General features: G+C 44.0%; 1 pseudogene; it reads right to left on the bottom strand.

Annotated features, from left to right (window-relative positions):
* Positions 1–6,445: 6,445 nt before the first annotated feature.
* Positions 6,446–7,243, bottom strand: LOC102859400 (annotated as a pseudogene).
* Positions 7,244–14,296: the final 7,053 nt, after the last annotated feature.

Genomic DNA, 14,296 nt, shown 5'->3' on the forward strand with positions numbered 1-14,296 from the left:
TTTCACCCCCTCCCTCCACTTCCGGAGCAACCGGCCCCTTCGCCCCACCCCCGCCGCTGCTTCATTGGCCCTTCTTCGGGACTACGGCCCGCCGGTTGGGTGAAAGCCCGCTCTCTAGGCCGCTTCCCGCTGCACCTGTCCATCAAAGCCATCTCGTCTATTTATTGGTATAAATCGTACAGCATTCCTTTAGTCCCGCCTGCCCTCAAAAAAGCACCAATCAGAATTCCCATTTGTTCTCCTCTCCCAGATGACATTGGTCCAATAGGCAAGAGACCCTGTCCTTCTCTATGCTATTACGCCCTCCCGTGGCTAGTGGGTTTCCATGGAGACCCCAGGCGGTCCAGGCCAGTGGGCGGAGCGATGAAAGTCTGTGGTCCAAAAGCGCCAGGATTCCACCAGGTCTTTGGGAGTCTAAGCAGTGTGGGCTTGAGACCTGACAAGCATCCCTGGACGTTCGATCTGGGCCAGGGAAAGGGATTTCCCAAAACTGGGACTTGATAAAAGCATCTTTCTTAATGACTGGAGTTCAGCTTCGCTGGTCACTGATGATAGATGATAATAATGGATAAGAGCATCAAGTCCTTACATAGCAGCTACATAGCTCCATATGGTGGGCATGATGCTGATGGCTTTTCAAAATCAAGTCCGCGTATACCATCATAACCATCCTCACAATTATTGCTGTGTTGAATCACTGTTCCTGTCACTGTGTTGACAAAGACCACCTCGTTGAGGGTCATCCTCTTTTTCTCTGCCTTTGCATTTCCAAGCATGATGTTCTTCAGGGTCTGGCCACTTCGACTAATGTTCCCCAAGTATGTAAGATAAAATGTATCATTTTTGCTTCTAAGAACCATCATGTCAGTACTTCTTCTAAGAGAGATTTTTGTGTGGGTGTGCTTTTGGAAGTGCATAGCATGGTCCATATTTGGTCTTCTTTATTGATTGTCCAAATTCCATATGCATATGAAGTAACTGAATATAATATGATGAACTTTAGTCTTTAAAGGTCCTTGCTCTTTAGCACTTTAAAGAAGTTCTTAGCATAAGATTGTTGTTGTTGTTAAGTGCTGTCGTGGAGTCGTAGATGACTCATAGCAACCCTATGAACAAAAGACCTGAACATTGAACATCCATGAGGACCTAGTTGATATTTAAGCTTCTTTGGCTTTTTTTCCTCAATTATCCCAGGCAAAATCAGTATGTCCTTTATCTGGAGTTCTACTCTTAATAAACCATCAAGAAATCAGGTAAAAAAAAAAAAAAAAGACCTGAACACTTGTCTAACTTCCATCATTTGTCCAAATTCATAGTTTCCGGAGGCAAGCTATTTTGAAAGTGGATGCCACCAGATTAGCCCAATATAATCATTGTTTGATTTCTTGACTGCTACTTCCAGGGGTGTTGATTGTAGATCCAAGTAAAATTAAATCGCAGACAACTTCAATCTTTTCTCCATTTACCATGATGTGGTTTCTTGTACCAGTTCTGAGGATATTTGTTTTTTTGAGGTGTCATACACTGCTAAAGCAATGAATGAAAGATATAGTAAACAAGGAAATAAATGTTGTTGCTGTTGTTATGTGCTGTTGAGTTGTCTGTAAACAGCTCTGAAGCCTGCCCTGTCCTAAGCCAGTTTCACTGACTCTGACATCTACCCCATTGCCCCAGTTACTGTATCAATCCATCTCGTCCCGAGTTTTCCTCTCCTGCGCTGTCCCTCCACCCTTCCAAGCATGATGTCCTTCTCCGAGGACCGGTCCCTTCTGGCCACATGCCCAAAGTATGTGAGACAGTGCTTCAAAATCCTAACCTCCAAGGAGAAACTTTGTTTCACCTTAAGACAGATCTATTTGTTCTCTTGGCAGTCCATGGCATGCATGCTCAAGACTCTTCTCCAGCACCACAACTCAAAGGCATCATGTCTTCATCTAGCATCCTTAGTCATTGTCAGCTCTCTGACGCATAGCAAGTAATTGTGAAGACCATGGCCTGGATGAGGTTCACCTTAGTCTCTAGACTGATATTGTTGCTTCTCAGTATTCTGGAGAGGTCTCTGACAGCAGATTTTCCCAGTGCAATTGGTCTCTTGATTTCCTGACTGCTGGTGCCAAGAGTGTTGATTGTGGAGCTGAGCAAACTTTAACTGTTAACAACCTCAATCTCTTCTCCATCCACCATCATGCTGCCAAGGGGCCTGGTAATGAGAATCTTTGTCTTCTTGATGTTAAGCTTCAATCCATATTGAAGACTGTAGTTTTTTACCTTCTGCAGTAAGCACTTCAAGTCCTCCTTAGTTTCAGCAAGCAAGGTTGTGTCATCTGCATAGTGTAGGTTGTTGATGAGTCTTCCTCCAATCCTGATGCAAAAGGAAAAGATTGTTTAGGTAGATGTCTCTGAAGAAGAGTAGTAGGAATCCCAGGCAAAGGTGGAGAAGGAGGAAGAAGAAATAAAAAGGATCTGTTTGAGAGTTCATGAGAAGACCAGTAGGGCCAGAGCAGAAATGAGCAATGAAATGTGAAGATTGTCAGGGAAAATAGTGGATGTGGATTTTACCCTAAAATGTAAAGGGAGCATCATCTGGGGCATATTCAGCTGGAGATGGTGAACCTTGGTATGAAATTTGAAAGATCTTCCTGGTGTAGACAACTATAGATAATTCTATCCAAGTAGGCCACAGAAAGTAGATAACATTATTTTTTAAATAAAATTTTTATTTTCTAAAAAAAAAAAAGAAATCTTCCTAGTCTAAAGATTCTGTCAGACATACGTTGGGCATGTTATCAGGAAGGGCCAAATATTATACTTGAAAGGTAGAGGGTCAGCGCAGGAGAGGAAGAGCCTGCATGAGATAGATTGATGTGGTGACTGTGGTGATGGGATCAGGTATGTCAAAGACAGTGATGTTGGCTCAGGATAGCACAGGGTTCACAATCAGTGTTCACCGAGTTACTATGAATTTTAGTCAGCTCAGTAGCACCTAACAAGAACAGCAACAATCTAAAGAAGTAAATGTCCACAAGTCCATAGGGATAAAAATGCATAATTTGATAAATAAACAAATGGTCTGAGGCAACTATTCCTTACAGTTGTTGTTTGTGTTATGTGCCGTCGAGTCACTTGCGACTCATAGCGACCCTATGTAAAAGAGCCCTAAACACCGTTCTATCCTGTGCCAACCTCGCCGTCTCCAACACACTCATTCCCACCGCCCCAATCACAGAATCGATCCATCTCATCGAGGGTCTCCCTCTCCTGCGCCGCCCCTCCACTCTCCCAAACATGATGTCCCTCTCCAAGGACCAGTCCCTTCATGCAACATGCCCAAAATATGTCAGGCGAAGCTTCAGAATCCTTGACTCCAAGGAGCATTCTGGCTTCACCCTCTCCAGGACAAACCTGTTTGTTCTCCTAGAAGTCCATGGTATATTCAACACACTTCTCCAGCACCACAACTCAAAGGCATCAATTCTCTTTCTATCATCCCTAGTCACTGTTCAACTCTCCGATGCATAATACGTAATTGCGAATACTATAGCCCGGAACAGGCACACCTTAGTCTCCAGCCTGACGTCGTTCCTCTTCAGTACTCTTAAAAGGTCTCTCACAGCTCACTTTCCCAAAGCAATTCACCTCTTGATTTCCTGACTGCTGTTACCAAGAGTGTTGACTGTGGAGCCAAGTAAACTAAAACTGTTAACTATCTCAGTCTCCTCACTCTCTATACTGATGCTGCCAATTGACCCAGTGGTGAGAATCTTTGTCTTCTTGATGTTGAGCTTCGATCCATATTGAAGGCTGCAGTCCTTGACCTTCTGCAGCAAGCACTTCAGGTCCTCCTCAGTTTCAGCAAGCAGGGTTGTATTGTCTGCATAACGCAGGTTGTTAATGACTCTTCCACCAATCCTGATGCCACATTCCTCCTCGTACAGAATATAGCGTCTCGGATGGTCTCTTCTGCATACAGATTGAAAAGGTATGGAGACAAAATACATCCCTGATGGACCCCCTTCTTGATTTTGAACCATGTAGTGTCTCCTTGCTCTATTCTGAAGACTGCCTCTTGGTCCAAGTATAAAATTCCAATTAATAGATACAGAAAGGGGGAAAGCAATAAATGTAGTTGGGCAAGGAGTTGTGCTATCCGCCCAAAGGTGGCAGGTTTGAATCTATCAGTTGCTCTGCAGGTGAAAATGGGCAATCTCTTTCTGTGTGTTGTATAGCATCCGAAAGTCAGCTGAGTCTGTTCTGACTTGATAGCAATGAGTGGGGCTGGTTTTCTTTTGTATGAAGTGGGAAAGCACGAGGTCATCATTAGATAAAGACCACAGTAATAGTTGCTACAGGCAAGAGCCATCAATAGATATGAAAATTAGGGCAGGGGATTTGCATACCCTTAAAGCTTTTGTTATTGTTGTTACGTGCTGTGGAATCTACTATGACTCATAGCAACCTCTGTACCCTGCTCTATCCTGAGCCAACCTTGCTGTCTCTGATACACTTACCCTTAGTACCCCAGTTATTCTGTCAGTTCATCTCATCCTCTTCTGCACTACCCTTCGACCCGTCCAAACTTTCCCAAAATATGTATTAATTAGAATGCGAGGTTGGAAACTGAGGAAACAGCAGAATGCTCCCAGTCAGGCACTTTTTTTGGTGAGAAACAGTGGGAATGCTTAAGCTCATGGAGTTTGAACCAGACCTTGGTTTTGAATCCAGGTTTTAATTGTTTTTGGTCAAACATTCTTCCAAGTGGTATAGCACTGGTCTGTGCATTGCTGTACAGAGGAAACTCGTGATTGCTGTGATGCTAAACACTGTGACATTGATGTGTCAAATGCGATAATGGTTACCCATGATGGGCAGTGTTTGGTGGAGCTCCCCGATTAAAACAAGCTTGGAAGCAGGAGTGGCATCCACTTCCAAAATAGCTTGCCTCCAGAAACACTATGAACTTGGAGAAACAATGAAAGTTATACAAGTGTTCAGGTCTTTCGTTCATAGGGTCGTTATGAGTTGTCTACGACTCGACAGCACTTAAAAAGAAGAACATAGAGAGAGCTCAGTTGGCCTAGTGGACAGAAAGTTATGCTATCAAGCCAAAGGTAGGTGATTTTAATCTGTGACACTCAAGCCTTGCTTTAATTGTTTTCGTTCAAACATTCTTCTAAGTGGTGTAGCCCTCGTCTGTCCATTTGCTGTACAGAGGTAACTCATGGTTGATGTGATGCTGAACACTGTGACACTGATGTGTCAAATGCAATAATGGTTACTCATGGTGGACAGTGTTTGGTGGAGCTTCCCAAATAAAACAAGCTTGGAATCAGGAGTGGCATCGGCTTCCAAAATAGCTTGCCTTCAGAAACCCTATAAACTTGGAGAAGCGATGAAAGTTATACAAGTGTTCAGGCCTTTTGTTCATAGAGTCGCTGTGAGTCGTCTACGACTCAGTGAAACTTAACAACAACAGCATGAGTTTTCACGTATATTCAAACTATTTCAAATTCACCTTCCTATCTTCATTTCCCTCCTTCAGTGTGGGCCAGGTCTGGTGACTTATGTCTAAGTAACAGGATATGGAAAAAGAAAAAGAGCACCTTGATGGGGGTGAAAGCCAGTAAAAACTGTTTCAACCAAGTGGTCAAAATCATTATGACCAGTGGTAAGTAATGTTGGTACTATGGTGGTGTGGTCCACAGAGGGCTGTGCCAATAAACCAAAGGTCACGTCTCTCTGGAATCCACCAGTGGAGAGAGAGATAGGCAGTCTCCTATGCAATTTACAGCCTCAGAAACCCAAAGGAGTAAGCTAAGAGTTCTGACTTGATAGCAAATCTGCATAAGTGAGGGATGGATGGTGGAGGAAGAGAGCATTTCGCCTTAGCGGCAGATACGAACAGAGGTATATCTCTGTCCTTTGGTTGATTCTGATTCGTAGTGGCCCTGTTTACAAGCATTTGAGGAGCTCTGGTGGCTTTGTGATAAGGAGTGGTACAGGTAACCCAAAGGTAGGTCGTTAGAATCCACCAACTCTTCCTGTGTGATTTACAGCCTCTGAAAACCTACTGGAGGGTCAGCTATGAATTGGTTCCAACTCAGTGACACACAACTATTTATAACAAAACAAAATATTACCCAGTCTTTCGTATCCTCGTGATCACCAGCACGTTTGATGCAGTCCATCTCAATGAGTCTTCCTTAACCTTGCTGGCCCTCTCCTGCACCAAGAAGCATGTCCTCATCAAGTGATTTTATGCTCAATTGAGCTCCATGAAGTTTTTGGTTTGGTTTTGGTGGCAGTATTTTTTTTTGTTCTCCATTCATTCATTGTAGTACTGTTTCCTCACTCCCCTTTCCTTCCCTTTTCCCCAGACCACTTTTCTTTTCTTTTTTTTTTTTTGACAGAGTAATAAGTTTATTCTAATGTAAAGTCAGTTTGTACCTTAGCCCAGTTTGGTGACGATTTCTTTGGCCTCAGCCTTCTCCAGCGTGGCGATGCAGGCCACTAACTTGGGCCCCAGGACGTTGCCTCCCCAGTAGCAGCGGATCTCAACTTATCTGCCATTGTAATTGTTCCTGATGGCTTCTACCAGCTTTGCCAGAGCGGCTTTATCTTCCAGGTTCATCTGCGTGAAGGCAACAGCGGTGCAGGTCTTCCGATGGATGAGACAGCCCAGCCTGGCCTTGCCACTGATGATGCAGAAGGAAACACCCATCTTACAACACAAGGCCAGCAGGAAGACCACCAGCTCTATGGAGTCCACGTCGTATGCGTTCACCACCAGTTGGGCCTTCTTGTTCTCCACCAGGGTGGTGGTTGTATTCACCCGAGCACAGAGGACAGGGGATCTCTTGGTGGGGTGTCTCCTTTGCCAGCCACCTTCTTCTCAGCTGGGCCAGCAGCCTCTGCTTCTTTTCCTTCTTGGTGGCTGGTTGGTATTGTGGGCCAGCTTCAGCAGCTGAGTAGCCGTCTGGCAGTGCAAGACCTGGGTGAACTGGTTAATGGCGGGTGGCACCTTGAGTCGTTTGTAGAGGATTGCCCTTTGCCGCTGTAGTTGGGTGTAGCAGGGCCATTTGACAAAGCTGGTAAGGTCCCTTTTGGGTTGGATCTCCTGCCTGATGCCAAAGGTTTTGGGTCTTTTCTCGAACAGGGGATTCACCACCTTCTTGGCCTCCTGCTTCTTGGCCACGGTGGGCGTTGAGGCCACCTTCTTCCCCTTGGCCTTCTTTCCCGTCGGCATCTTGGGCGGATGGACCCAGACCACTTTTCAATGCATCTCTTGTTTCAGATTTTTGTCACTGTGTTCCATGAAGTTTTGATAAGCTAATTTTTCTAAAGTCTCTGGTTTTTTACTCTTTCTTATTGTTGTTGTTATGTGCCATTGATTCACCTGCGATTCATAGCGACCCTACGTACAACAGCCCTAAACTCTGCTCTATCCTGTGCCAATCTCACTGCCTCCAACACAGCCATCCACACTACTCCAGTCATTGAATCAACCCACCTCATAGAGGGTCTTCCTCTCCTGCACTGTCCCTCCACCCTCCCAAGAATGATGTCCCTCTCCACGGACTGGTCCCTCCTTAAAACATGTCCAAAACGTGTCAGATGAAGCTTCAGAATCCTTGACTCCAAAAAGTAGCCCGGTTTAACCCTCTCCTGGACAAACCTGTTTGTTTTCTTGGCAGTCCATGGTACATTCAATACTCTTCTCCAGCACCACAGCTCAAAGGTGTCAATTCTCCTTCTATCCTCCCTAGTCATTGTCCAGTTTTCTGATGCATAGCAAGTGATTGCAAAGACCATGGCCTGTATCAGGCGCACCTTAGTTTCCAGAATGACACCATTGTTCTTCAGTACCTTTGGAGAGGTCCCTAACAGCAGACTTTCCCATTGCAATATGTCTTTTAATTTCCTGGCTGCTGGTACCTAGAGTGTTGACTGCGGAGCCAAGCAAACTAAAACTGTGAACAATCTCAATCTTTTCACCATCCATCCTGATGCTGCCAATTAGCCCAATGGTGAGAATCTTTGTCTTCTCCATAGTGAGCCTCAATCCATATTGAAGGTTGCAGTCCTTGACCCTCTGCAGCAAGGACTTCAGGTCCTCCTCAGTTTCAGCAAGCAGGGTTGTGTTATCTGCATAACACAGGTTGTTGATTTTCTTAATGTGGAAGGGCCCTGAAATTTGTCTGTCAAAGATGGCCTGGCTGGAATTTTAAGTCCGAGTGGCTTAGTTTCACTTATATCTATGCTCAACACCCATGGAAACTGCTGTAATTTTTAGGTGCCCTTGAATTGGTCGTGATTAATAGAGACCTTCTGAACAACAGATCTGAATCAGCTCCTCTCCTGAACCATCTCATCACTTCTAACAGCTGCAGCCCATTGTTATCCTCACTGCATCAATCATCTCATTAGAGTCTTCCTCTCTTTCTCAGACCCTCCACCTTTTCCATGTTGATGTCTCTTCCCAAGGACTGCCATTTTCCTACAAAATGCTCAAAGTACATGAGAAGTTTCACCGTTCTTGACTCTAAGGAGCACCGTGGTTGTCCTTCTTCCAAAATAAATTGTTAATCTTTTTCCAATCCATGGGCTACTTAATGCTCTCCTCCAACATGATCTCAGCCATGCTATTTTCAATTGCTTTCATGTGCATATGAAAGTTGGACAATCAAGAAAGATGATGTAGAAGAAGAATTCATGGAGGCAGCAGTCAAGAAACTGAAAGATGTGTTGCATTGGGCAGATCTTCTGTCAAGGACCTCTCTGCTATCAAAGACCTCTTTAAAATGCTAAAGAGCAAAGATATCAGTTTAAAGACTAAGGTGCGCTTGATCCATGCAAGGGTTTTTAAAATTGCTTTATATGTTTGTGCAAGTTGGACAATAAATAAGAATAATTGCTGCCTTTGAATCATAGTGTCGGTGAATAATATTGGATATACCGTGGACTGCCAAAAAATCCCAAATAAATTTGCCTTGGTTGAAGTGCAGCCAGAGTGCTCCTTAAAGGCAAGAATAATGAGACTTCATCACAAATAGTATGAGTATATTGTCAGGAGGGCCAGCTCCTAGAAAACGATATCTAGTTTGGAAAGACGGAAGTTCAGAGGAGAGGAAAACCTGCAATTAGGTGGACTGATGCAGTGTCTACGACAATGGACTTGAGCACAGCAGAGGATGATGCTACTGGAGGCAAGGTCTGATCTGTTGTACATAGAATCCCAACAAAAAGAAGGTGGATATACTTACCTGGCAGGGAAGATACCATGATCATGAAGGTGGTTTTCCCAGGGCGAGGCTTATTCATTGCACTCCAGATGTGCCGACCCCTGCAATTTCCCCAAATGTGGGAAACTTGACTGTATAATTTGTGGTAGTGAGGGGCTGCATTCACTCATTCCCCTGATAGAAGAAGAAGAAGAAGATGATGATGGTGGTGGTGGAGAGGCAGCAAAAGAGAGGAAGACCCTTGACCAGGTGGGTAGATACGGTGACTGCAGCAATGACCTTGAGTATGTCAGAGACTTGAGAAGGCCATGAGATAGGATAGGGTTCAGGTCTGTTGTTCATAGGGTTGCTGTGAATTGTACTCAAGTCAATGGCACCTAACAACAACAATATAGAGTCACTATGAATTGAAGTTAGCATAGCACCAAATAACAGCAACAACATAGATTCAAGCATAGGGTGGTTGTTGTTGTTGTTATTGCCCATCATTACGACTCAGCGTGACCCTATGCGCAATAGCTCTGAAGCCTGCTCTATCCTGAGCCAATCTCACTGTCTCTGACACACCTACCCTTATTATCCCAGTTACTGTATCAATCCATCTCATCAAGGATCTTTCTCTCCTGTGCTGTCCCTCTACCCTTCCAAACATGATGTCCTACTCCAAAAACTGGTCTCTTCTGGCAACATGCCCAATGCATGTGAGACAGAGTCTCAAAATCCTTGCCTCCAAGGAACAGCTTGGCTTCACACTCTCCTGGACAGATCTGTTAGTTCTCTTGACAGTCCATGGTATTTTTTAATACTATTCTCCAGCACCACAATTCAAAGGCATCAATTCTTCTTCTGTCATTCTTGGCCATTGTCCAGCTCTCAGATGCATAGCAAGTAACTGTAAAAAACATGGCCTGAATCAGGCATACCTTAGTCTCTAGACTGACATCGTTGCTCTTCAGCACTCTGGAGAGGTCCCTGACAGCAGATTTTCCTAATGCAATTCATCTTTTGATTTCCTGACTGCTGGTGCCACGAGTGTTGATTGTGGAACCCAGTTAGCTGAAATTGTTAACAATCTTAATCTGTTCTCCATCTGTCATAATGCTGCCTACCAGTTGGACTAATGGTGAGAATCTTTGTTTTCTTGATGTAGAGCTGAAATCCATATTGAAGACTGCAGTCTTTGACCTTGTGCAGGAAATACTTCAGAATGCAGGTTGTTGACAAGTCTTCCTCCAATGCCACATTCCTCCTCATAAAGTCTAGCCTCCTGAATGATCTGTTCTGTATATAGATTGAAAAGGTATAAAAAAAAAGACCCACCCTGACAGTATATAGATTGAAAAGGTATAAAAAAGAGACACAACCCTGACACACTCCCTTTTTTATTTTGAACATGCATGTTTCCTTGCTCTGTTCAGATGACTGTTTCCTGGTCTAAGTATAGGTTTCAAATGACCACAATCAAGTGTTCTGGGATTCCCATTCTTCTCAGAGTCAGCCACAGTTTGTTATGATCCACACAGTCAAATGCCTTTGCATAATCAATGAAACACAGATAGACATTCCTCTGGTATTCTCTGCTTTCTGCTCAGATCTAACATTAGCTATAATATCCCTAGATCCATCCCACATTGGTGATAATGCCTCTAGTGCTATGGCCTCTTCTAAAACCAGCTTGTTTTTCTGGCAGTTCTCTGTTGACTTTACTGTTCCAGTCATTTTAACCTGAATTTAACTGTGAGAGAATATCAGACATTTGCTTCAATTTGAAGGGCAGTCTTTTAAAAAAACTAAACTGACTAGTACTCTTCAAAAGGGTCAAATCATGAGACAAATATGTTGGCACGCATCAGAGGAGACTAAGGAGAAATTATAATTAGATGGTATGGAATGTATTGGATGAGATCATGGACCAGAAAAAAAAACATTGACGGGAAAATGGCCATCCATAGTTTATTTAATAGTTCAAGAGCAAGGGAGCAAGGCATGGTTTAAAACCAAGAAATGTGTCCATCAGGGCTGTATCCTTTCTCCATACTCAGGCAATCTATACGCTTGGCAAATCGTTTGAGAAACTGGGCTTTAGGATGAAGAATGTGCCATCAGGATTGGAGGAAGACTCACTAGTAACAAGCCTTGTGCAGATAACACAACCTTGCTTGCTGAAAATGAGGACAACTTAAATCCTTGCTGCAAATCAAAGATTGTTCTTGTTGTTATGTGTCATCGAGTCACCTGCAACTCATAGTGACCCTACGTGCAACAGCTATGAACCAGGCCCTATCTTGAGCCAATCTCACTGTCTCAGACACAACTATCCCATTATCTCAGTTACTGCTGTCAATTCATCTCATCCAGGATCTTCCTCTCATGTGCTGGTCTTCTACCCTTCCATGCATGATGTCTTTCCCCAGGGACTGGTCTTTCCTGGCAATGTATCCTAAGGATGTAAAACAGAGTTTCAAAATCCTTGCCTCCAAGGAGCAGCCTGGTTTCACCTTCTCCATAACAGACATTTGTTCTTTTGGTAGTCCACTGTATGTTCAATACTCTTCTTCAGGACCACAACTCAAAGGCATCGATTCTTCTTTTGTCATCCTTAGTCAATTGCCCATCTCTTTGATGTGTAGCAAGTAATTGTGAAGGCCATGGCCTGAATGAGGCACAGCTTAGTCTCCAGACTGACATCATTGCTCGTGTGTGTGTGTGTGTGTGTGTGTACCGTCAAATCAGATCTGACTGGTACAGGAGGAGATTGCCCCCTCCTTCTCCAGCAGAGCACCTAGTGGATTTGAACCGCTCTCCTCTGGAATTTCAGGGCAACGTCTTGCCACTAGGCCACCAGAGTTCCCTTATTGTTGCTCTTTAACACTCTTGTAAGGTTCCTGACAGCAGATTTCCCCAATGCAATTCGTCGTTTGATTTCCTGCTGGTGCCAAAAGTGTAAATTGTAGAACCAAGCAAGCTGAAATTGTTAGCAATCTCATTCTCTTCTTCATTTTTCATTGTACTACCAATTGGTCCAGTGGTGAAAAATCTTCATTTTCTTTATGTTGAGCTTCAGTCTATATTGCAGACTACAGTCCTTGACCCTCTGCAGCAAATCATTCAGGTCCTCCTGAGTTTCAGCAAGCAAGGTTGTGTCATCTGCATAACGCAGGTTGCGGAAGACTTTTCCTCCAATCCTGATGGGACATTCCCCATAATCCAGCCTCCCAAATGATCTACTCTGCATATTGATTGAAAACATATGGCAAGAGCACATATCCCTGACACACTCCTTTCCTGATTTTTGAACCATGCAGTGTTTCCTTGCTCTGTTCTGATCACGACCTCTTAGTTCAAGTATAGGTTTCGCATGAGCACAATCAGGTGTTCTGGGATTCCAATTCCTCTCAGAGTTCGCCACAATTTGTTGTGAGCCACACAGTCAAATGCCTTTGCATAATCAATGAAACACAGATAGACATTTCTCTGGTATTCTCTGCTTTCTGCTCAGATCTAACATTAGCTATAATATCCCTAGTATTACGACCTCAGGTAAGGGAAGTTTCTGGGGTCCTTTTAGTTGTGTGTTACTGTTCTGTTTGCCCTTCAAAAGGGGATAGGCGGCCCATAGCTTTAAACTAAAGGTGGAGCCTGCAGAGCCTGCTCAAGGTGATAGCTTGAAATCCTGTAGGGCTGGAGGGCCTGTTTTAATTATTTTTATCAGTCCTGAAGGGTACCCACAGCCACAGAAAAAAATGAAGATCTACACGCCACCCATCTTCTGGCGGCCTAAGATGCTGAGACTCCAAAGGCAGCCCGTATACCCCCAGAAGAGCACCCCAAGGAGAAATGAGCTTGACCACTATGCCATCATCAAGTTTCCCCTGACCACTGAGTCAGCCATGAAGAAGATAGAAGATAACAACACACTTGTGTCCATTGTGGATGTCCAGGCCAACAAGCACCAGATCAAACAAGCTGGAAAGAAGCTCCATGACATTGATGTGGCCAAGGTCAACACTTTGATTAGGCCTGATGGAGAGAAGAAGGCCTATGTTCGACTTGGTCGTGACTATGATGCTTTGGATGTTGCAAAAAAACTGGGATAAGCTAAACTGCATCCAGCTGGCTAATTCTAAATACAAATTTTTTTTCTCATTAAAAAAAAGGGAAGAGGAGAAACATACACGTAGAAATACAGAGACGTTTACATGGGACAAAGGCAGAGACTGAGTTACATGTCTACAAGTCAAGGAACTCTTAGAGCCGTTGGAAGTGAGGAGGGGAACTGAGTGGCTTATTTTGTCTGGAAGGAGCCAACACTGCCAACACTCTGATTTTAGACTTCCAGCCTACACAATTATGAGGGGAAACTTTCATAGTTTTAAATAATAAACTCTCATTATAGTATAAGGTTTGTGTGAAATAGTCCTGATGGCACAGAAGTTAAGCTCTCCATTACTAATCAAGGATTCAAAGGGGCAGCCAGTGTGCTCCTTGGAGGCAAGAATCGTGAAGATTCATCTCACATACTTTGGGCATGTTGCTAAGAGAGGTGATTCCTTGGAGAAGGACATCATGCTTGGAAAGGTGGAGGGACTGGCAAAAGAGAGGAAGACCTTCAACCAGGTGAAATGACACAATGACAGCACCAGTGGGCTTAAGTGTGTCAGAGAGATTGTGAGGATGGCACAGGAGAGGACAGAGTGCAGATCTGTTGTGTGTAAGGTCACTATGAGTCATACTCGACTTGACAGAACCTAACAACAGTCACTCCAAACAAGAAAGATGAGGCAGCCTGCGTCCGTAGATTTATGGTTTTAGGAACTTGATGAGTCAGATCTGCTCTGTCCATGGGGTCGCTGTGAGTCAGAATCATTCCAAAGTTATGCTGGTTTCAGGGTTTTATGGTTGTTGTTTTTCCTGAGGGGTTAGGGGGGATGGGGTTTTTTATGAGTCAAGAGTTTAGGGGACAAGCAACAAATGCTGGCGAGGTTGTGGAGAAACTGGAACCCTGATTCACTGTTGGTGGGAGTGTAAAATGGTGCAACCCCTGTGGAAAGCAGTAT

The sequence above is a fragment of the Elephantulus edwardii genome, unplaced genomic scaffold, assembly GCF_000299155.1.
Source record: "Elephantulus edwardii isolate Elephantulus edwardi_28Jun2011 unplaced genomic scaffold, EleEdw1.0 scaffold00296, whole genome shotgun sequence".
Lineage (NCBI taxonomy): Eukaryota > Metazoa > Chordata > Mammalia > Macroscelidea > Macroscelididae > Elephantulus > Elephantulus edwardii.